Source organism: Petaurus breviceps, unplaced genomic scaffold (genome assembly GCF_028583685.1).
Source record: "Petaurus breviceps papuanus isolate PSGF00001 unplaced genomic scaffold, PetGlider_PUasm1.0 37, whole genome shotgun sequence".
Classification (NCBI taxonomy): Eukaryota; Metazoa; Chordata; class Mammalia; order Diprotodontia; family Petauridae; genus Petaurus; species Petaurus breviceps.
In genome coordinates, this window is record NW_027186296.1 from 1,832,055 (window position 1) to 1,857,142 (window position 25,088).

The 25,088-nt window shown below is 35.0% G+C and overlaps 1 long non-coding RNA gene across 1 annotated transcript in view; it reads left to right on the forward strand.

Moving 5' to 3' along the window:
* Positions 1 to 21,976, forward strand: part of LOC138168384 (uncharacterized) — a 55,526-nt gene extending 33,550 nt beyond the window's left edge. The window contains exons 2-4 of the long non-coding RNA XR_011170099.1: positions 3,734 to 3,969; positions 15,935 to 16,039; positions 21,497 to 21,976. This is a non-coding gene — a long non-coding RNA (uncharacterized lncRNA). The remainder of the gene's footprint in view (positions 1 to 3,733; positions 3,970 to 15,934; positions 16,040 to 21,496) is intronic.
* Positions 21,977 to 25,088: the final 3,112 nt, after the last annotated feature.

Below are 25,088 nucleotides of genomic sequence, written 5' to 3' on the forward strand. Positions count from 1 at the left end.
GGGCTTAGCACAATGCTTGGCACATAATAAGCGCTTAAATGATTATAGTTTGATTCTCATTATTATTATTAATTTATTAATCACCACAATACATTTTAGTGTGTCACTCATATAGTTGAAACCTATATATCCTGATCATCTCTTGAGAAATGATCACTTTCCATTCTTTCATTACAAAAATTTAAAATGTTTAAATTAACATTTTAAATTTTAAATCAAAGTCATCTAAAATGATATTTTTGGACTATAATATTCAGAAAGTCTTTTCCAGGGTTAAAGAGAACTTATTCCAGCCAAGGAGACTAAAAAAAAATGATTTACATTTTCACACACTATTAAAAGTGTTCATGCTGGTTTAGGATTTGCAAATGAACTAGTTTTTCCCTGGCTCCAAGTAAGAGTTCATGGGGGAATTCGGAAGGACTCATAGGAGAGTATATCAAAGTAAAATCCCACAGGAGAGAAGTGAACACAAAATCAAATGCTCTTCATTGTAAAAGTGGGCACAATGCCATTCTGATGACTAGCCAAATCACAGAGAAGTATGTTTTGCCTGTTGCAATATTTAATTCCTTTTTGGAACTTTTCCTCCTTATCCTTGGCCTCAAGATCAGGTAAGACATCTCTTTCATCTCTGAGTCACACCCATGGCAAAGAATATAGGCAATTCCCTGTGGGCCATCCACGCAACCCTTTAAGGCCCAATTGTTATATCATGTTGCCTATTACTGAAGAGTCTGCATCTAAATTCACTGTCTTATCTATTAGGAATTGTAGGAAATGCCACAGGTCCTAGAAGATTAATGATGGAGAATAGAGGAATGGCTTGATTAGGAAAGTGTGTCCATTCAGCAAAAGCCAAAGGGTTCTTTCTTGGGGAAATGATGGGAATAAGGGTGAGATAAAGGTGGAAAGAGTTGAGATTTGATGCAATATATTCCTAGATTGTCCCTGCTCTCCCCAGAAGCCACCAGAATATCAGCATGCTTGCTTTATCCTTTTTAGGGGTCCCCTGAATCTTTGGTACCTCTCAGGGCTATTTTAGCCATAACTTCAAACCCTTGGGCAGATCAAAGACTTCTGAAAGGACCCTAAGGGTCCTAGGGCCCAGCTTTGTGTATGGTGATTACCACACTATTTCTTCACCTTATACCTCTTAGAGATTTCTTTTTAAATTTTTTTCTCACTTGTTTTTTCTAACTTGAAATCCTTAATGGTAAGATAGTGACCACTGATCATTCACATGTTTTTGAAAAAATATCTCCCTTATCGAAAGTTAGATGGGATATATTTTTTTTTTAAGCAATTGGGGTTAAGTAACTTGTTCAAGGTTACATGGCCAGTTATTTCTGGGTGTGGTGCTAAGTATCTGGGCCCGGATTTGATCCCCAGGTCATCCCAACACTGGAGCCAGTGCTCTTACTAGCTGAGCCACCTGGCTGCCCCTAAGCAATTGGGGTTAAGTAACTTGCTCAAGGTTACACGGCCAGGTGTTTCTGGGTAGATGCTAAGTTTCTGAGCCCGGATTCGATCCCCAGGTCATCCCAACACTGGGGCCGGTGCTTTTACTCGCTGTGTTACCTGGCCGCCCCAGATGGGATATCTTTATGTCATAACACTGCTGCCAAACAGATGCATAGTTTGCAAGTATCAAGTGATTATATGCTAGATAATATTTCGTTTAAGTAAAACATGAGGCAGAGGAAATGGCACCTCTGAAAGTCATAATGCCTTTTCTATTTTTATCATGAATCAATTAAAAAAATTTATTAAGCACTTACTATGGGCGAGACACTGTGCTAAGTGCCAGGGCTAGAAATATATACATGCAAGAGAGGCCCTGGACTCAAGGAACTAACATTCGGATAGTAAAAAGGCAATGCATATAGGGAAGTGATGGTCAGTGAAGAATAGGGAAGTCAGAACCATGGAGATAGGAGTCATAGGGCAAATGATTAAACCTCTTTTCCAAACCATAGTTTGCTTGCCCCTAGACCCCAAATGTCTTTTCAAACTCTGAGATACCATTTGAAACATTTCATAGCGATTTTACATCTAAGCACAGGACTGACATCATAGTAAGGGACTTTTTTATATATTCAGAATAAGTGCCTTACTATAAAGTGAGTTAACTGCTAGGGGAGATTGTGTACTCTGCATCCTGGATATCTTTACAAAGAGGAAAGACATCTTTCCTATTATGATTTAAACCCATATCAGCCTGAGGCAGGAGGATAGACTGGCTGACTGATTGCTAAGGTCCTTAGTAGCCAGGTGATTTGGTGATTCACCAGTTGGAAAACAGTCTTTGTCAAAAAAAAAAAAAGAAGAAGAAAAGGGAAAAAAAAAGAAAAGTTAACTTGTCATGAATTCATTCTTTATGACTGTTCTGTTCTGCTTGTCTCCAAAATGCAGTAAGCTTTTGAAAGGCAAAAAGGAGCTAAGAGTGACAGTGAATTTCATGAAAGGGAACCTAATAACCTACTACAAGTAAGGACCTGAATCATCCCACTTCTCTACTTCTGAGTTATTAGGCCACATCTCACTCAAAAGATTAAACATTTTATCTCAGGGGTCATTCCATTTTATTGCAGCATTGCCTTTAGCAATGCTATAGTTAAGGTTCTGTCAGTGTTTCCATTATACACCCCTATTTTCTGGAATTTACAACTTAAGGCTAAAAATTCCCTCTGAGCTGAAACTTGGCAACTGCAACACACTCCTTTTACCTGGGAAAGATTTTTTTTCCCCTAAAATTAATTTAAAAACATTATTCCCATTGAGCTGAGAGTGAGCACCAAATATAGAAAATTAGACTGAATATTTTTCCTAAGCTCAAAAAATTTTTATTGATGTCGTTTTTTTAAACCTATGTTTCCCAATGTATCTTTCCCTTTCTCAAAGAGGCAATCCCTATACCAAAGAACAAAAAAAGAAGAGGAAAAATAGTTCAGCAAAATCAACCAACAAATTGAAAAAGTCTGATATATCACGTAATCTTCCACACCCATAGTCTCGCACCTCTGAATGAAAGCATGGGGAGGTACTTTCTCATATATCTTTTTTTGGAGCCAGGCTTAATCATCATAATTTTGGAGCATTTGGGTTTAATCATTTTGTTGTTTTTATTATTTTCATTTTACTTGTAGTGACTATGCATATTGATTCCCTAGTTCTGCTTACTTCACTATGTACAGTTAATATGTCTCCTCAGGCTTCTATGTATTCATCATTTTCATAATTTCTTGCAGCACAGTAATATCCTACTCCATTCATGTGTGATAATTTGTTTATCCATTCCCCAATCAATGAGCATCTACTGTTTGCAGTTGGTTTTTTCCCCTACAAAAGCACTGCTATGAATATTTTGGCATATGTCAAAACATTGTTTTTCTATATTTGGCCCCCTTGCTGGGTGTAAATTCAAACCTCAGTGTTGCTCTGATGTATATTTTTCATATTTTGGTGATCTGGAGCATTCTTTTAAATGATCATTGGTGGCTTGCAATTATTTTGAGAACTGGTTAAATCTTTTGACTTGTATATTAGGAATGACTTTTAATCAAATATTTGTTTTAGTTGGCCATAAATTAAGATATCAAACCCATATGTCAGAGATAACTTATCCAAAGATTTTTTAGTTGAATATTTCATTATCCTGCTGCATTGATTTTGTTGGTGAAAAAGCTTTCCAATTTCATGTCATTGAAATGATCTATTTTATCTTTTGCAGTCACGTCTATCCCTTACTTGGGAGAGAATTTACTACTAATTATATCCATGAAAGCTACCTGATCTGGTTTCCAAATACTTTTCAACTTTTTTTGCTTAATGAATTTCCAACTTCCCAATCACTTAGCCTTTAAATCCAAGACATATGCCATAGAGGACAACTTGGAAATGAATGAAGCCTTAAAGATTTCATGTGTTCTTTATCATAATATTTTACCAAGAAGACTTCATCTAAAGGTAAATGATTAAATAAGTAGTATTTTTTTTTACTGCAATTGATGAGTTTTGATGGCAAATTGCTAAGACATTCAATAGTTACCATGGTTCCTTAAAATGTTCTGTAGCATCCCTAGTTATCTATTTTGAGGAGCTGATAGGAAATAAGTTGAAGGCTGAAATGCCAAATGCAACATCCGCAAGAATCATTCTCTTTTGCATGCCTTTGTAAGTCCAAATGACATCCAGGGGAAGGGAATATTTCAACAAAACTGAGAAAATGTCCCTTCAGAAGGTCATCTTTCTTCTTTTGGCTCATATCTAAGCAGAATTTTTCCCTAGTTAAAATGATAATTTAGTACATTTCTTTTTGCAATATACAAGGGAGGATTAGATATATTGAATTTCTGAAATCAACTGAAAAACATTTTAAGCACCTATAATATACCATACAAATCCTGGCTACCGAGGATATAAAGTAAAATAGTTCCTGTCCTGGGGGAATTCATAGTTTAGCCACAAGAGACAGTATATACATATAAAGGCATATGAAAAATAGATAAAATATAATTTTAGGTGGAGGGTACTAGCAACTAAGATTAGAAAAGGTTCCCTGTAGAAAGTGGCACCTGAGCTCAGCATTTTAAGAAAAGAGAAAGGTAGCTGTTCATTGTTGCTAGAACACTGGGGTTAGAGTCTGGAAGACCTGAGTTCTTTTTTGTTTTGTTTTTGCTTTTTTGGAGGGCAATTGGGGTTAAGCAACTTGCCCAAGGTCACATGGCTAGGTTTTGTGTGTGTGTGTGTGTTAAGTGTCTAAGGATGGATTTGAACTCAGGTCCTCCTGACTCCAGGGTTGGCGCTCTAGGGCACCACCTAGCCATCCCTAAGACCTGAGTTCTAATGCTGGCTCAGACAATATGCTGGGTGACCTGGGTAAGTCACTTAACCTTTGTTATCCTCATCTACAGAATGAAGGCTAATATTCATCCCTACCATAGAGGGTTGCTGTAAGAATTAAGTACTATTTTATATAGATATTATTTTGCAAAACTTAAAGTACATAAAGTATTAGATATCATAATTGTTAAGGATTGTAGGAAGCAGAAGAGAGGAGGAAATCTATTCCAGTGCAGAGGCATGGTGTGGTATGATTCAAAAATGTGTGCAGAGTTCCATTGTTCTCAGTGGGAGATATAGACAGAGAAATAATCAAAGTTGGTAAGTCAGTGGATCAACCAATATTTATTTCAACTTACTCTATGCCAGGAACTAAGCTCAGCTCTGGGTATGCAAAGGAAGAACAAAAACAGTCCTTGACTTAAAGGAACTCACATTCAAATGGGAGATAAAACATGCAAATAACTAGGTCTGTATAAGAAGTATACAGAATAGACAAAGGGTGATCTAAGGCAGAATGGTAATAGCAGCTGGGGGATCAGGACAGACTTCCTGAATGAAGCCAAGGAAGCTAAGAGGTAGGGGTGAGGAAAGAAAGCATTCCAAGAATGAGGGGTGAGTGGGGCAGCCAATGAAAATGCATAGAATTAGGGCATAGTATTATGTATGAAGAAAAGCAAGTAAGACAATGTAGCTGGGTTATAGAGTACTTGGAGGAGAGCAAAATATAGGAAAATTTGAAATGTCAGAAAGGGCTTCTAAATGATAAAATGATTCTGTATTTGATCCTAGAGATATTAGAAAGACCCTGGAATTTATTGATTGGGGGGAGAGTGTGGGGTAGAGTAGTGACATGGACAGACCAATGTTTTTAAAAATTCACATTAGCAGCTGCTTAGAAGATGTATTAGAATGGGGAAAGATTTTCAAAAGGGGATTAGACCCGGTTGCTCAAGTTCTGTTTGACTCCCAGTGTCTCTGTAATTTGTGACTACAATTGTCTGACACCGTCCCCCCCCAACCCCAACCTCCACCCTCCCCATCAATTAAAAATAAATACAATAATCAGCATTCTTGTGGCTCTTCTCTGCTATCTCCAGGTTCAGGTCCAAAGTAATGAGTTCAACGTCCTACCTCTGTGTGTTTTTCCTTCTTCTAGATTTGATAGTATTTAAAAGTAATTTACGTAAATTTTTATTTTTTTTTAACAAATTTTGTGTATATATGTGTGTTTGTGCTTGAAGGAAGATATTTATGTTTCTTTTATGTCTTCTTTTATGCCACATAAGTAGGTTTCTCATTTTTATTTTATTTTTTTTTCTTAGATCACTCAGTATTTTCATGTTAAACTAAACAAATGCATTTGGTTCCAATTCAATACTGATTTTTAAAAAAGTGAACCAAGTCAAAAAATCAAGGTCTAACTAATTTTGCTTCATTTCCACCCCCCTTTATTTCTTGCCAGATGATTCCTATGTATATATTTTGACTCAATTATGAATGGAAATGTGTGCTGCCTTGTATTAGCATTTCCTTGTATTAGTATTATTTCAGCATTCCTACAACAGGGAACAGTTTGGAGAAAGGAAAAGTATCTCAGAGTATATACAAAGATGTGTTTATATATACATGTATATGCATACATATACACATATGTGAATACATGTACACATGTGTGTATACATATATCTATGCATATCTATCTATCTGATTATTATTCTATTACCTCAAGCTACAAATCCAATATCATGCATTTCTCAGAATTCAGAAGAAGGTTTAGGAAAAGGAAGGCTTTTAAATAAGGCAAACAAGAATCCAAGACATATGTCCAGAATTAGACATAATGTTCTGAAATGAAGATTTATTTTTAAAATCTTTGATTTGTTTCACAATTAAAGATAAAATTTGTTTCTTTGAGTTTATGACCATGTAACAAAACTTTGTTTGGTAACATAGGATTTACCAGAATGTATAAAACCTATGGTCTATCCAGACTATTCACTCTTGCAAGCACTACTTCTAAGAGAGGCAACATGTTGTTGCTGTTCAATTGTTTCAGTCATGTATGACTTTTTTGACCCATTTTGGAATTCTCTTGGCAAAGATATTGGAATGGTTTGCCATTCCCTTCTTCAGCTCATTTTACAGATGAGGAAACTAAGGTAAACAGGGTAAGTGACTTGCCCAAGGTCACACAATTAGGAAGTAACTGAGGTCAGATTTGAACTCTCAGGTCTTCCTGACTTCAGGTCTGGCTCTCTATCAACTGCACCACCTGGCTGTGGTATAATGAAATGCTCACTGCACTATAATTCAGAAAATCAAATCTTGGATTTGCTATTTTTCTTTCAAGTAAACCAGAGTGTTATTTAACTTTTCCATGCCACTGTTTCCTCATTTAGGTGGTATAGTAGATAAAGTATTGGTTCTGGAGTCTGAAGGAATATAGTCTCAGATACTTGCTAACTGTGTGACCCTGGACAAGTCATTTAATCACTGCATCAGTTTCCTCATCTGCAAAGTGGGTATAATAACAGCACTTTCCTACAGGGTCTCATCAAATGAGATAATAATTGTAAAGAACTCAGCACAGGTCCTGCAACATAGCAAGTGATATATAAATTTTAGCTATTCTCCTCCTCCTCCTCCTCCTCTTCTTCCCCCTTCTCCTTTTCCTCCTCCTCCTCTTCTTTTTTCTTCTTCTGGCAATAGATAGTAAATAATTATGGAATTCACAAGGGCACCCTAAGGAAAGAAAAAAAAAATACCCCACCACTGGGATAATGTATCTGGAATCTGAGGGCTTTAGTTCTAAACCCAGTGTTGCCACTGATTCCCTTTTTGTCCTTGGGCAAGAATTTTTTTTAACTACTAAATCTTTTTTTATTGATTTCATTAAATATTTCCAATTACATATAAAACATTTAACAATCATTTAAAAAATTGTGATAAATTCTCTTTCTATTTCCTGCCCCTCTCCCCTCCTTGAGAAGGCAAGTAATTTGATTTCAGTTACACATGTGAGATTATTCAAAACATTTCCATATTAGCCATGTTGCATTAGAAAATACAAAGTAAAAAAAAAGTTTAAAAAGCATGCTCCAATCTGTATTCTTCAGTTCTCTTTCTGAAGGTGGATAGCATTTTTCATCATGGGTCTTTTGTAATTGTTTTGGATCACTGTAGATCACAGTAGACAAGTCTTTCACAGTTGACCATCCTGAAAATAATGCTATTATTGTGTAAAATGTACTTCATGTTTTTGTTCTCCCTGATTTAGGCATCAAAACCATATTCAAGTCATGAAAGGAATTTGATAGAACTCCTTCTTTACTTGTCTTTAAAAATTATATAGTATTGGGATTAATTTTGCCTTAAATGTTTGGTAGAATTCACTTGTGAATCCATCTGGTCCTGAGGATTTTTTTCTTAGGGAGCTCATTAATGGCTTGTTCAATTTCTTTTACTAGGATTGGGTTATTAGAGCATTCTATTATCTCTTCTGTTAATCTGGATAGTTTATATTTTTTGTAAATATCCATCTTTATCACTTAGGTCAACATTTTTACTGGCATATAATTGGGCAAATGTAACTCCTAACAATTGCTTTAATTTCATCTTAATTGGTGATGCATTCATCCTTTTCATTTTTGATAGTAATAGCTTGATTTTCTTTCTTTTATTTAAATCAAATTAATCAATGATTTATGAGTTTTATAGTTTTTTTCATAAAACCAGTTCCTAGTTTTATTTATTAGTTTAATTTTGTTTTTACTTTTAACTTTATTAATCTCTCCTTTGATTTTCAGGATTTCCATTTAGGTGTTTAATTTGGAAATTTATTCTTTTTGTATTTTTATTTCCATGGCCAATTCACTGACATGATTCTTCTCTCTTTTATTGATGAAAACATTTAAAAATATAAAATGTCCCCAAAGAACTGCTTTAACTGAATCCCAAAAATTTTGATGTATTTTTTCATTATTGTCATTCTCTTAGATGAAATCATTGATTGTTTCCTTGATAGGTTCATTGACCTACTCATTCTTTAGAATTAAATTATTTAGTTTCCAAATAGCTTTTAATCTGTGCTTCTATGGCACTTTATTAAATGAAATTTTTATTGCATTATGGTCTATAAAGGGTGCATTTAATATTTCTGCTTTTTTGCATTTGATTGTGAGGTTTTTATGTTCTAATACATAGTCAATTTTTGTAAAGGTAGGACATACAACTGATAAAGAGATATATACCTTTCTATTCCCATTCAATTTTCTCCAGAGTTCTAACATATCTAACATTTCTAAGATTCTATTAATCTACTTAATTTCTTTATTATTTATTTTGTGGTTAGATTTATTTAGCTCTGAGAGGAGAAAGTTGAGTTATAATATAGTTTTCCTGTGTATTTCCTTTCTATAATTCATTTAAATTTTCCCTTAAGAATTTGGATGCTTGGGGAGGCTAGGTGGCCCAGCGAATAGAGCACTGGCCCTGGAGTCAGGAGGACCTGAGTTCAAATCTGGTCTCAGACACTTAATACTTCCTAGACATGTGAGGTTGGTCAAGTCACTTAACCCCAATTACCTTGCCTTAACCCCTCTAAAAAGAAAAAAAAAGTATTTGCATGCTATGTCATTTGATGCATATGTTTAGTTTTGACATTACTTCATTATCTATGGCTCCTTTTAGCAAAATGTAGTTTCCCTGCTTATTCCTTTTAATTAGGTCTCTTTTTGCTTTTACTTTGTCTGAAATCATGATTATTACCCCAGTCTTTTTTTTTTTTTTTAGTTCAGTGAAACATAATAGATTGTACTCTAGTCCCTTATTTTGACTCTGGGCATGTTTCTCTGTTTCAAATGTCTCCCTTGTAAACAACTTACTGTTGGATTCTGGTTTCTGATCCACTCTGCTATCCATTTTTTTTATGGGTGAGTGCATCCCAATCACATTTACAATTATGATTATTAACTATTTTCTATTTTTTTCTTTTATTTTTCCTTCTCTCTCTCTCTCTCTCTCTCTCTCTCTCTCTCTCTCTCCCTCTTCTGTCTTCCTCTAACATTTGTTTTGCTTTACAGCACTGCTTTCTTTAACCACCTTCCCTTTTATCACTCCACTTTCTCTTATTACCTTCTTCTCCTGCTTCCCTTATGGATAAGATAGATTCTATTACCAATTGAGTAGGAACATATATTTCCCATTTTTAAATTGATTAAATGTGAGTGAGGTTTAAGCCTTAACTGCCTTTGCCCTCACCATTTTTCCCTCTACTGTAAAGAATTTTCCCTGTGTGTTTCTTTAATGCGAGATGAGTTTCTCTATTTTTCCTCTCACTTCCCTCTTCTCCCAGGTCATTTCTCTTTCTCACCAATTACGTTTTTTTAAACTTCATCCCAACATAATTGACTCAATCCTTCCAACTGCCCTAATAATGATAAAGTTCTTAGAAGATACATGTATCATCTTCCCATACAGAAAGGTAAACAGTTAAACTTTTTTGAGTTCCTTATGCCTTCTCTTTTATGTTGATCTTTTTATGTTTCTCTTGAGTCTTGGAAGAAAGTCAGATTTTCTATTCAACTCTGGCATTTTCATCGGGAATCCTTGAAAGTCCTCTATTTCATTAAACATATGTTTTTTTTTCCTTGAAAGATTATACTAAATTTTGCTGAATTTATTGTGTTATGGTTTGTAAAGGGCATAATGCTGGTTGTAATACTAGTTCTTTTGGAATAGTACATTCCAAACCCTCTGTTCCTTTAATGTGGCAATTGCTATATCTTATATGATCCTGATGATCACTTTATGGTATTTGAGTGCTTTATTGATCCTTAAGACATTTTCTCTTTGACCTGGGAGCTCTAGAATTTGTCTATAATAATCCTGGGAGTGTTCATTTTGGGATCTTTTATTAGGTTCTGATTGATGAATTGTTTCAATTTTGCCCTATAGTTCTACAATATTAGGACAGTTTTCCTTGATAATTTCCTAAATTGTGATGTCTAGGTTCTTTCATTGATCATGGTTTTCAGGTAATACAATAATTCTTGAATTATCTTTCCTCAATCTATTTTCCATTAAGCCATTTTTCTAATGAGATACTTCATGTTTTCTTCTATTTTTCTCCAATTCTTTTTACTCTGTTTTATTATTTCTTGATATCTCACAGAGTCATTAGTTTCTACTTGCCCAATTCTAATTTTTAGTAAGTTATTTTTTAAATGAACTTTTGTACTCCCCTCCCCCCCCCAAAATTGGTCACTACTGCTTTTTAAGGAGTTATTTTCGTCAGTGAATATGTGTACTTCTTTTTCTACTTTGACAATTCTGTTTCTTAAGGTGCTATTTTCTTCTATTTTTTTTCTTTTACCAAGATTTTAATTATCTTTTTCATAATTTTCTTCTTTTACTTTCATTTGTTTATCTGATTTTTCTATACCACTTTTATTTGATTTTGAAAATTATTTTTTAGCTCTTCCAGGAGTTCTTGTTGGGCTTGTGTCCAATTCACATTTTTTTTCTTTGAGGCTTTCCTTATAGCTATTTTGAATTCATTGATTTCTGAGTTTGTGTCTTGATCTTCTCTGTGACTATAGTACCTTTTTGTGTTCAGGTTCTTTTTTGTTCTTTGCTTATCCCCCCCCCATCTCTTGATTTGGAACTTTATGCTAATATTTGGCTCTGTTCTTGGCATGGGGAGGAGGATTTCTGTCTGAAGCTTCAGGCTTTTTCATACTGCTGTGCTCAGTGCCAGTAATGGCTGAGCAAAATGAGTCAAATACCTCTTTCACATAATAGTTCTTCATCTACTTTGATCTATCTTCATAAGAGATGTTCTTCAGTTATCTCATCATTTATTTTTCCTTCCTCCAGTTCATGAACATGCTCCTTAAAATATAATATTCCATATGTTGTTTGTGAAGTGCAGAATACAAAGGGATTACCATCTCCATTGTTCTTAATACTATTCCTATTTATTGTGGATTGAGCATCATTTTAGATGCTTTGGGAATATCTTATCACAGTTGAATGATATTGACCTTGCAGACCTGTAAATCCCCCTGATCTTTTCCAATATGGATTGTTATTTGGATATGTTTTATATGCCTTGTATCATTCCATGTTTTGAAACTATGTCTGGGGTCTTTATTCTTGGCATATTTAGATTTGATCTTTTCTTTTAATTTTTTGAAATTTTGTGAACAGTCTTATATGTGTGTGTCTCACTGTCTCTGTATATACATTCACATCTATTTTAACTGTATCATTTTCAAGTACTGAAATCCAAATTATTACTAAGAAGAAAAAAAATTAAACAAAACAGGACCACAGACAGATGCAGAGTAAATCTGCAGAAATTTACTTTCAGGTTTATACCCATCAGTTATGGTAGCCTTTTGGATGCAATATTTTTATCTGTTCCAAGTTTACTTGAATATTCCATTACTAGACCACCTTTCTCCAATGCATATTCCAGGATAGCACGAGAGATTTCATCAGATGCCTTCCAGTTATACAATATCTTCATGATTCTGTAGATATACCAGTTTAGTAATAGTTTTGGGGAAAATGAAATTAAAAACTCTTGAATGGTAATGCTTTTTATGAAGTTATGAGCTTCTTAGTGACCATTGTTTCATTTCATAAATTTTCACAGACCTATTTAATTATGCACTTAAAATTTCACCTGTATTTCTTAGAACCTTTAGCTCACTTCAAGTGCTATCTTCTAGAAGAGAATTGTACAGATTCTCCAGTTGATAGTGCTTTTCCCCCCTTCAGTAATGATAATGTATTTATTTTGAATGTATTTTGTTTTTACTTATCTCTGCCTTTGTTTCTTTCCAGTAGAATACAGTGTCCTTGAAATCAGGAACTATTTTCTCTTTCTTGTTGTTTAAAAGGGACCAAACAGAGTACCTAACATAGAAGTAGGAGTTTAATAATGATTATTGAGCTGAATGTAATTAAAATCATGCTGATTTTCTATAATTTAAAGAATCTTTTTTCTCTTTTTTAAAAACTAGGCATATGACTGAGTCCTGAAACTTCTCCTTTATTTTCTAAACCACTAAGTGGTGCAGTTGATAGACTCTCAAGCCTGGAGTCAAGAAGATCTGAGTTCTAATACTGCCTTAGACACTTACTAATTGTACGACATTGGGAAAGTCACTTACCCTCGGTTTGTTTCAGTTATCTCAACTGTAACATGACAATAACAGCATCTACCTCCCAGGATTATTGTGAAGATTAAGTGAGATGATATTTGTAAAGCACTTAGCATAGTACTGAGTACATAGTAGGCACTTAATAAATGCTTACTTGTTTCCTCCCTTCTATATAATTTTTCAAAAATTATTGACAGTAGGGCTGGCTATGTCGTGCAGTGAATAGAGCACTGGCCCTGGAGTCAAGAGGACCTGAGTTCAAATTCAGCCTCAGATACTTAACACACACACACACACACACACACACACACACACACACACACCTAGCCATGTGACCTCGGGCAAGTCACTTAACCCCAATTGCCCTGCCTTCCCTCCAAAAAGCAAAAAAAAAAAAAATTATTGACAGTAGCTTAGCAAGAAAAGAGCCAATTCTTTCAGTGCCATAGACAATAGTTTACCAGGACCTGTTGAATCAAACCAATTTCATTAAATTATACCCTTGTCATTATGGCATTATTTTGGATTTTATTTCCTTTTCATAACTTCTATTCTTTCATGAGTTCTAATAGAATTTTTCTTGGAAGAGGAAGTAGAAGGAAAATAAGAATTGAGTACATTTTTCTTCTTTCTATTTTTGTATATAAATGTCATTTCTGCCTTAGCTGTTCTTTGATTCTCTTCTTCTCCCAGTCTAGTTTTAAAGGGAAACCTTCTTTTTTGCCCCTAACACATATTGGTAACCCTGATTCCATTCTGACCCAATTCTTATAACATCATTTCACTTTTTTGTGTTTATCCTTAGTTATCTGACTTTAATTCCTTCTTCAATGCCTGCCTTAAAAACATCAAAGTTGGTTAGTGAGTCTCCCATGCATTCACATCAGTATCTTTAGACAGTCCTCTTTTCTTCCTCATAGGAATTTTCATTGCCAGATTATTATTAATAGGAACAACCTATACTTCTTGGGTTAACTTGTGCCATAAATGTTTTAAAGCCGTAGAGTGCTACTTAATTTTTACATTAACTCTTTATACTCTGGTTCTCCTAAATCTAGGGTACATGCTGATTACATTCATCCAGCTTTCCTCTATTTATATATTATGACCCTAATATGGAGTAGACATTTTCTCCTGGTGTTCTGGTTATTTATTTCTTTTCTTTTCTTTTTAAAGCAATCGGGGTTAAGTAACTTGCTCAAGGTTACATGGCCAGTTATTTCTGGGTGTGGTGCTAAGTATCTGAGTCCAGATTTGATCCCCAGGTCATCCCAACACTGGAGCCAGTGTTCTTACTCGCTGAGACACCTGGCCACCCCTAAGCAATTGGGATTAAGTAACTTGCTCAAGGTTACATGGCCAGGTGTTTCTGGGTGGGTGCTAAGTATCTGAGCCCAGATTTGATCCCCAGGTCATCCCAACACTGTAGCTGGTGCTCTTACTCCCTGCACTACCAGACCGCCCCTGGTTATTTATTTCTACTTAGCAACACAAGTGTTCTGACTTCTAGACCTTGTATCATGTTGTAACAAGTCTGAAAAAATAAAGGAACTGAGACACTTTTCCTATATCCTTTTATAAAATCTTTATGAGATTTGAATATGTATACAGAAAGATAGTTTGTCCTATGGATGTTGCAGAAGCAATAGACAAAGCTCCTTTATACCTTTGTATATGTATTGTTGTATAAAAATATTGAATATTTTTGAGGTACTCTACATTAAGCTGAATAAATAATCCTATACTTATATTGTATTCATTTTTAATAAATTTTTTTAGTTAACACAAATCTATTTTCTCTCTCTTCCACACAAATAGAAAAAAAATTAAAAAAACATAACAAACATGAATATTCAAGCGAAACATTCCCTCATTGGTGTTGTTTGAAAAATAGGCATATTTATAAACTATAATACTTACACTATATCCACAACAGTCAAGGTGAAACCAATGACTTGGCAGAACAGATGATAGCCCCCACATCTTTCTGTAGTTCCCATGAAAAATCAATTAAGTGCTCTAGACCTCAGTTTCCTCATCTGTAAAAGGAGGGAACTAAATTCAGTTAACCCTCACAAATTCTTATCAGGTCTATATTTTTGATAATAAACCCAACTGATTGGGAGAAATTCTGGTTAAAGAGGTGAAGAAAGGTGAATTGATCCCTTTTCTTAAAATTTGCATTTCCTTCTGAAATGTTATTTGGGAACCATTACTAGTTCATGAGGTGAAAAATGAGGGGTGACATATGTGGCAGAGAAACAGTGTTTTATATTGAGCTAAGGAGACTTTCCTTTCTTAGCAGCTTCTGTGTTGTCATGTGTCAGAAGGATAAACTGTAATCTATATTCTCTTCCTCCTGCATCCCTCCTGCCTTCAACTTGTAGAGTACTCAACTTGAGAACTAACTTGTTTTTTCTTTCAAAACGTTCATTAAAGCACAAATGACTTTCCCGCTTTTGATGTTGCCAGAGGAACTTGAACACTATGTAATTAAATCTCTGTTTTAAAGTACTTCTCTCAACAAACACAGGCTTCGAAGATGAAGACTGCATAATAGGTGTTATTAGCTGTACACATAAATAGCAAATGTGTCTTGTAAAGCATTATATTTGCTGAATGAGTTTGCCTTTTTCCAAAGTCATCTCCTTACTAATGACTCATGAGTTTCCTTTCCATTATTTAAAAATAATGTAATTATAGGCTATTCTGGAATAATTTGACATATCTTATGTTCATATCTGAACCTATTAATTAGAGGCAGCATATGTATTTATAATGCGCTGTATGCCTTTATTATCCAAGTTAATCCCTTTAATCCCGTTTGAATGGATGAGCGGGGGAGAAGTTAATCCTCAAAACATCTTTATAAACAAACATTTGAATTCACCTATTTCCATCTTTGTTCTCTTTAGCACCTACACTGAAAGCACCAGCATACATGATTGGGATTCAGAGAAACAGTAACCAAGGGATCAGGAAAGGACAGCATGCAAATCATTCTACTCTGCTAAGAAGGGGTATGTATTCATGAAACAGTTCCTCTAACCTACAGGGGTCTAAAGTCTCACGGTATTATTTCATACAGTCTAGTAATAGCTTTAGAAACATATGATGCAATTATTCTTGGAGTTTAGGGTCCTCAAGTTGCTATGGTCCTATGGACCCCTGACTCTATTACTATGATCTTACTTGTATCATAAATCAGTCAGGTGACTGTTCCAAGAATCTGTAGCCCAAGAGACTGAGCTTAAGTGCAGGGCTCTGAGAATTCTCTGGAGGGTCTCTTGCATTGCCTATAATTGACCTGGCATTTGCTAACCTGAAATAACAGAGGGAAGCCATGTTGAAGGCAATTTTGGAGTCTCTTCCTAGCACTATGATCTGCACACATGCTAGGTCACTAGAAACAGGAGAGGAAGCAATTGTTTTTCCCTGCTGTGAGCAATGGATTTGAACATGCCTCACACTGTTTTCATGCTGGGTTTTCTTTCCCTCCCTTTCCCCCATAACGCAAGTGCAAGCTGAGCTCATGAAAGTCCTTTGGGCACAAGAAACAACACAGCCTGCCCACAGATCAACAGATTATTTTATTTCATTTTTTCCCCCAAGAATCCTTGTTGACTGAGTTGCCTCTGCAGGTGACAACTTCTTTGGGCAAAGAGAACTGGGAAAATGTGTTGATTTTATTTATGCATCTATTTATTTTCATGCTAAGAGAGAAAGTCTACTATAGCTTGGAATCAGAAGGACTCTATATATCTTACTGAGAAATAGAACATTTTCCTGATGATATGTCTGGGTAGACAGGTAATTTTCACCCTAAGCCAACTAAGAGATGCATTAATGAACAATTCCCTCTTGCTTTTGTAGCATGTTGATCACTGGAGTTCATTTATCAGTTTGATGTGATTACTGGGATATGAGCCATTATTTGGCGCTTTGATTATATCTCCTTACGAAGGGTCTAGACATGCCCAATTGTCAAGCTCTTTGAGAACATAAAAGATATTTTCCTTGCTTCTGGGGCTTGGGGAATGGTCAGTTGGACTCTTAGAGGCTTCTGCCCATGCACAGGCAACCTCTCATGAGTCAATGTCCAATCTCTGATCTTTATTTTCTGTTCTTTCTGATATCACTGAAAAGAAAAAAAAAAGAGTTGAATGTAATGAAGTCCCCCTTTTGTAGACTCAGCATAAAGGGTTAGGTACCTTTGACCCACAAAAGTCAATGTGACCACTTTTGGATTGAGGGGAGAAAAAGAGTTCATATGAGTTGGTGGTCAGAGAGCCAGTCTTGAAACCTTGAGTACAAGCCTTGCTGCTGACATAATTTTACTGTGTGATTCTGGACAATTTACTTAACCTCTCAGTGCCTTAGAACCTCTAAGAATTTAAGTTTCAAATAAGATACTGATGAGCAGTGGTACAGGGAATTTCCTCTTCCAAAGAATTCTCTACACCAGTAAAATAACAAGTCTAGTTTCTATCTCTGTCCTACTTAAGAGATGGCCTGAATCCTCTCAGTGATAGGTAATGCTTACACCCTCCAAATAGAGATACAATCAAATTTCCAAACAAATGCTGATCTCCCTGTAACATTACAAAATTGATGAAGGAGCTCACTGGATTAAACCTCTTTGACACTTAAAAAGAGCAATATAGAAACTCATTTGATGTGAGAATAATTTTCTGACAAAAAAAAAAAAAAACAATCTCCAGAAAAGGAGTGCCTGATAATATTGTTTAGATTTCTTACTGTTCAGAATTATTCAAAAATGAATGATCTAGTTGGTATCCTGTGACAGCCCTTTTCTTCATCACCTAGTTTGCCTTTAACTATTCCTGAGAAGTTACTTCCTTCTATAGGAGACAAAGGAAGAAAAGAGGAAATCTACATAGCACTGCTTTTGTATGTTGCCTGTGAATACTGAAGCAGTGATGCCACCACCACCTTGCAATCTTAGAATATTTTACTTGATTTTTTAAGAGCAAAAAAAGCCCCTAAAATGACCAAAAAAAACCGTCTTCTTTTTTGTCCCTGATCTTAGCATAAGGGTGGACTTCTGGATTTACAAATATGTTTGGCACTAATGTTCATTTAATCCTCAGAAATGCTGAATCATTCCCTAATTTATATAATTGCAGTTTGGTATAATTCCTGGCCCCTCCCTACCCAATTTTCTGGAATAATCAAGGAATTTTGGAAATTTGCATTCATCATCCAAACTCTAAAAGGTTTCTTTTTATGTTTTATTGTATTTTAATTTTTTGATTACATATTTCCCGATATAGATTTTCAAAATCTCATTTTATTATTTATTTACTTTTAGCATTCTTTTCTTTATAAATTTTTAGTCCCAAATTCTCTCTTTCCCTTCCACTCCCAATGAAAAGGCAAATGGTTGAATATCAATTATACATGTGAAATCATGCAAATATTTTTATATTTGCCATATTTTTCAGAAAAAAAAAACAAGAAAACTTAAACAGTGAGAAAATTATACTTCAATTTGCAATCAGAGTTCATCAGTTCTCTCTCCGGAGGTGTATAGCATTTTTTCATCAGTAGTCATTTTGATTTCTCTCAGATCATTGTATTTTTTTTTTGGAGGGGGAAGGTAGGGAAATTGGGGTTAGGTGACTTGCCCAAGGCCACATGGCTAGTTTTTTGTGTTAAGTGACAAATTTGATCTTTGGTCCTCCTGACTCCAAGACTGGTTCTCTATTCACTGCACCATCTAGCCACCCCTCAAATCATTGTATTAATCATAATAGTCAAGTTTTTCACATTTGATCATCATTACATCAATTCTTTTTTTTTTAAGCAATCTGGGTTAAGTAACTTGCTCAAGGTTACATAGCCAGTTATTTCTGGGTGTGGTGCTAAGTATCTGAGCCCGGATTTGATCCCCAGGTCATCCCGACACTGGGGCGGTGCTCTTATTCGCTGAGCCACCTGGCTGCCCCTAAGCAATTGGGGTTAAGTAACTTGCTCAAGGTTACACAGCCAGGTGTTTCTGGGTGGGTGCTAAGTGTCTGAGCCTGGATTTGATCCTCAGGTCATCCCAACACTGGAGCCGGTGCTCTTACTCGCTGTGTTACCTGACTGCCCCCATTACATTAATTCTGTTACTATGTACAATGATCTCCTGGTTCTCACTTCACTTTGCATCACTTAATATAAATCATGCCATGTTTTTTTTTTTTCTGAAACCACTCCCCTAATAATTTCTGATAGCACAGTGGTATTCCATCCCAATCATATGCTTCATCTTGTTTAGCCATTCCCCAACTGAAGAACAACCCCTCAATTTCCAATTCTTTGCCTCTGCAAAAAGAACTGTTATAAATATTTTTGTACATCTAAATTCTTTTGCTTTGTCATTGATCTCTTTGGGATTCAATCACAAGAGTGGTATTGCTGGGTCCAAGGGTATGTACAGTTTTATAGTCCTTTGGGCATAGTTCCAAATTGTCCTTTAGGATGTTTCAACCAGTTCACTACTTTACTAGCAGTTCATTATTGTACCTTTCTCTACCATTCCCTCCAGCATTTGTCTCTTTTGATAGGCATGAGGTGGTACCTCAAAGTCGTTTAAATTTGCCTTTCCCTAATTAAAAGCATTTTTTCATATGACTATAGATAGTTTTGATTTCTTCTTTTGAAAGCTGCCTGTTTATATCCTTTGACTATTTATAAATTGGAGAATGGCTCTTATTTGTATAAATTTGATTAAGTTCTATATTCAGCATGAATTTGAAAAATAAGGCCTTTATCAAAGAAACTTGCTATAAAATGTTTGATATTACTTCATTATCTATGGATCTTTTATCAAAAGGTAATTTCCCTGATTATCTCTTTTAATTAGGTCTATTTTTGTTTTTTCTTTGTCTGAGATCAAGATCACTAGCCCTCTCCTTTTTATTTCAGCTAAAGCATATTAGAATCTGCTCTGGTCCCCCACTTTATTTTTAACTCTGTGTGTTTCTGTTTCAAGTGTACCTCTTGTAAACAATATTATTGGATTCTAGTTTTTAATCCATTGTGCTTTCTGGTTCCATTTTCTTAGTTAGCTCATCCCATTCACATCCATAGTTATGATTATTACTGTGTCTTTTCTTCAATTCCATTTTCTTTTGTTTTTTTCTTCCCCTCCTCTTTTTATCCTGTCTCTCCTTAAAATCTATTTTGCTTTTAACCACTATCTTCCTTAATATGTCCTCCCTTTCATCATCCTTCCCCACTTTTCTCTCATTTCCTTCCCCTCTTATTTCTCTATTAGGTAAGTTACATTTCCATATATAATTGAGGATGTATGTGTATGCATACATTATATATATAAATATATGTAGGTATATATATGTATATAAATTTCCTCTTTGAACCAATTCTGATGAGTAAGACTCAACCATTGCCCACCCAACCCCCATTTCTCCTTCCAAAGTAAAATTTCTTCCTTGTATGCCTGTTCTATGTGTGTTGTATTTTGCTTAAAAAGGTCTAAATTATAAATTACATTGTTTCTCATATCTCCTCACTTCTGGGTGCTCAAATGGAATGCTCTACATGCTCTCTTTGTCCAAGATAATAATTCAGATAACTGAGCTGAAAATATCTCTGTACCTTTGTGGATGGTCTTCCAGACTCTCTGTAATCAAAACAATTAATCTCTTGATGACCAGGCTTCTGATGATGAACTTCTCTAAACTTAGCTAGACATCCACAAAATCATTCCAGGTTGGTAGAATTTTCCAGAACTGATACTTAGTTGACATCACCTTTGAAAACTTAGGGTAAGCTCCATGAGGATATGGCATATGGATACGGTAGTAGTAGTTCTATCAGTGGGTACCATATTAATTGCTTAGAGTCTTTATTTCAAAAAGCTTACAACTAGATAGAGATGGGAAAACTAATGAATCTCCAACATCTCAAAATATATCAAAATGAATACCATAATCAAAAGAATCACTTAAGGAGGAAACAGGAGTAAAAATTCTGGTAAAAAGTTGGTAAATGCATAGAATTAATTTTGAAAAGAATTTTGAGAAGCTATACTTTATGAACAATGTCTTCCTCATTACCTCCCCATATCTAAAAACTCAAACTAATATTCTATTCAGCATTTATCCACACAAGCAAAATGAAAAAGATACTTTACTTAATTATCCAGATAAATCAGATTAAAATGGTTTTCATTCTAAGTAGATGGTCTTTTAGGATGACCTATGGCCAAAATAATACATCTTCTGGTGGGGCAAGCTTCTGACATACTTTGAGCCATGAATTTGATCAGTGCAAGTTAGAATGGATCAGGGGAACTTGAGTAAGTGTTTGGAAGTGGGAAAGGAAAGTCAGGGTACAAGAAATAAAGGAATGATAAATTTGACCAGGATGGTTGGTATGACCTGGGGCTAATCAGAAAAAAAGTAAGTAAAAAAAATAGAAGAGTTATAGGTTTCTCTTCTTTGCAGGTTGGTATACACTCCTTTCATGACCAAAAGAAGTATTCCAAGAGCACAGTTTCTAGAAGGCTACAGAGCAATATAGCTGAACAACTTCCAAGATGCTGACAGAAAGGGAACAGCAGGCACAAAACTGAAATTTACACAGAGCTGGTCATAAATGCCCATAATGACAATTCCTTGGTGCTCGTGTTTTCTCTCTCTCTTGGGTCGATTTGAAACGAAGACATTCCATTTTAATTTCTTAATGGTGGAATGCTATCAGGAAATGAATATCCTGGGACCCTTTTTAAGCCAATAGCCAACAGAGCAGCAAATCTGTTAAAAGATACAGTTCCTATGTAATGCATGCCTAGCATGAAATATCCTGAGCAGGACTTGAAAATCAGTGTTGTTATTTTAAAGGAAACTATCTGTGTATCAGGTTTTAAAAATGAAAAACTTGATTCTCTAAATTTGTAGCTGAATAAAAGAAAGGAAAAAAATAACTCATATTTCTTCATTTCCACATTTAAATGTAAATCCTAGTTTTAAATCATCAACAAAATTGATTTTTTTTAAAGAAAAAAACTCATATTAAAAGATTGGTATCTTTAGTGCTCCTCATGTATGACTCTTCATTCCCAACTCTGGGTGTTTTCACTAACTGTCTTCCCATGCCTGGAAATCTCTTCCCCCTTATCTCTATCCTTTGGTTTTCCTTGGCTTTCTTTGAGTTCCACATAAATTTCCAGCTTCCAAAGCCTTTTCCAGTCCCCTTTCATTTTAGTGCCTCCTCTCTGAGATTATGCCCAATTTGTCCCATAATATATATCTTGCTTACATATACTTGTTTGGATATTGTCCCCTTCTTAGACTGTAAGCTTCTTGAGACTAGGAGTTGTCTTTTGGCTTTTTTTTAATCTCTAGGATGAAGCACAGTGTCTGCTACATTAGGTACTTAATAAATGTTTGTTGATTTGGCATGTTGACTCCTTTAAGATATTTGAATGTAACTTTGTTTTTATAATTCTATTGTAAAGACTAGTTGAGACACTGGGATCCTATCTTCAAGAGAGAAGTCTCTAAAATTGGATTTTACCCTTTTTTGACTTGATAAATGTTTTTTTTTGCTTTTTGGAGGGCAGTTGTGGTTAAGTGACTTCCCCAAAGTCATATGGCTAGTAAGTGTGTCAAGTGTTTTAGGCAGAATTTGAACTCAGGTCCTCCTGACTCCAGGGCCAGTGCTCCATTCACTGAGCCATCTAGCTACCCTTGATAAAAAATTTTTAATACAGAAGACAGTAACAAATCATTAACAATTTTAAATGTATTTCACTGAAAAGTATAAAGAATACAGGATCCCACTGAACTTATTGTTTAAGTAGATAGAGCAAAATATCACCTTAAAAGTTCCCCTCAAACAAAGTGTCTCCCAAGAATATGTTCAGTCATTTTTCAGTTGTGTCTGACTTTTTGTGACCCTCTTTGGGGTTTTCTTGGAAAAGATGCTAGAGTGGTTTGCCATTTCTTTTTCCAACCCATTTTACATTTACATTTCCAACCCATTTACATTGAAACTGAAGCAAACAGGGTTAAGTGTCTTGCCCAGGATCATATAGCTAGTAAGTGTCTGAGGCCATATTTCAACTCAACAAGATGAGTCTTCCTGATAACAGGCCTAGTATTCTATCCCCTGCACCACATAGCTGCCAATGTATATATTCCCTCATAAAAAGAGAGAGCAACATATAAATGGGTTTCAATGCAGCAGGAAGTATTTAGCTTAGATATATGGAAAAACTAAGAATAAGGACTAGCATGCTAGTGTTTTCTAAGTCTTTTGAAAGGCTATTCAGTCTCATTTCCTACTAAGTATTAAAATGGGCAGAAATCCATTGATCCAGAATTATTTGGATGAATTAATCAATATTCATGGTCTTTTAATTTTTTGATTCCACGATACTATACTCTATTCCATTTACATTTGGTTTTTCCTCCTCCTCCTCCTCATCAATGTGCAAAGTAAAAACAAACACAAATGATTATAATACGTGACTTTTTTATAATTCAGTGTAAATTTTGCTTACATACATATGTGGAGAGAAGTGAACGCATTATATTACACATCACTAGAAGACAATAGAACAGAAAGAGCAGAAAAGAAAAATGGTTACTGTGAAATTTAGTGCCAAGGAACATGCACTATATTTTTCACCATTTGCCATATTTATTGGAAAATCAATGGCAGATCTCCCGTAGTGTGACTGCTGGGTGACAAACTCTTATTATAGGTTAGCATTCTATTATACCAGTTCATTTGTGTAAAACTTTTTGCTGGATTGGCAAATATTGTAAGCATTTTCAAACTGAAAGTAAAAAGAGAAAAACCAAAGATATGAGTTGACAAAAGGATATCAGCAACAATAATGGTGCTCATTTAGTATCTAGAGAAAATTTCCTTGGGTCATGATTACTCAGAGGAAAGCAAGCTCATTTCATGGTGTTGCCCTAATGAGTGAATAAAATTTGATCTTTGAAATTTTCATAAAAGTTGAAATAGAAATTGAAATATGGTAAAATGAAATTAACATTCCTCAGAAAATTTTAATTGGTAAATTGAAATGTAAAATTGTAAATGTAAAATTGAATTTGAAATTGATTTTATAAAATTGGGTAAAAGTCATTGTGTATGAGGGGATTCAAATTTATACAACAACATTTTTGCCTATTTTAAAGATATGATCTATTTATTAACTTAGGAACATAGAATACATCATGCATACTTGATTTACTCACAACATTTTCGTGTTTGACATGTTTAAAGATGAAAAAGTCTAGGAAAATTGGGGGAAATGGAGAAAGTGATTCTTCCCTGTTTCATGTTTTAAAGAATAGTAAAGGGGTAGCTAGGTGGTACAGTGAATAGAACACCAGCCCTGCAGTCAGGAGGTCCTGAGTTCAAATGTGGCCTCAGACACTTAACACTTTCTAGCTGTGTGACCTTGGGAAAATCACTTAACCCCAATTGCCCTGCCTTCCCCACTCCTAAAAAAGCAAAAACAAACAAAAAGAATAGTAAAATACAAAGAAAAATAATTCCCACAATTTTTTTTCCATCAGATTTTCCAATCTCTAAAATCTTCTTTATCATGGCTTTTATGTACTGAATCATCATATGCCACCAAACATTTCATTTCTTTGCTTTCTAAGAACAATACAGTCATGGGGCTAATGCTAGTGTTTTCTTAGCCAAAGCTGTCATTAAGAAATCTAGATCTCTCCAATGCTATCCTTGCTGGCAGAGAATCAACGAGAGAAGTGAAAGTTGTATAGTGACTTAAGAGAAGATTTAAAGTCAGTAGGTCATGCCTGAAGACTGGGGCCCAATGAATTTTGGAAATTCAACTGTGTTCACCCTGATTCTGAGTTGGTAAACGGGTATCCTCTCGACAATTTCAAAGTGGTTCTGGCCGTGTTTAACTTCTTTCCCTGTGGGGGGCTAATCTCATAAAGATTTCAGCCACACAAGCACCAGTGTCAGGGGTATAATGATCACTTTGAAGTTTGTTTGCTTTCCAGTGCATTTAAACAGTTTAAATGTTCCAGGAATAGGATTAGA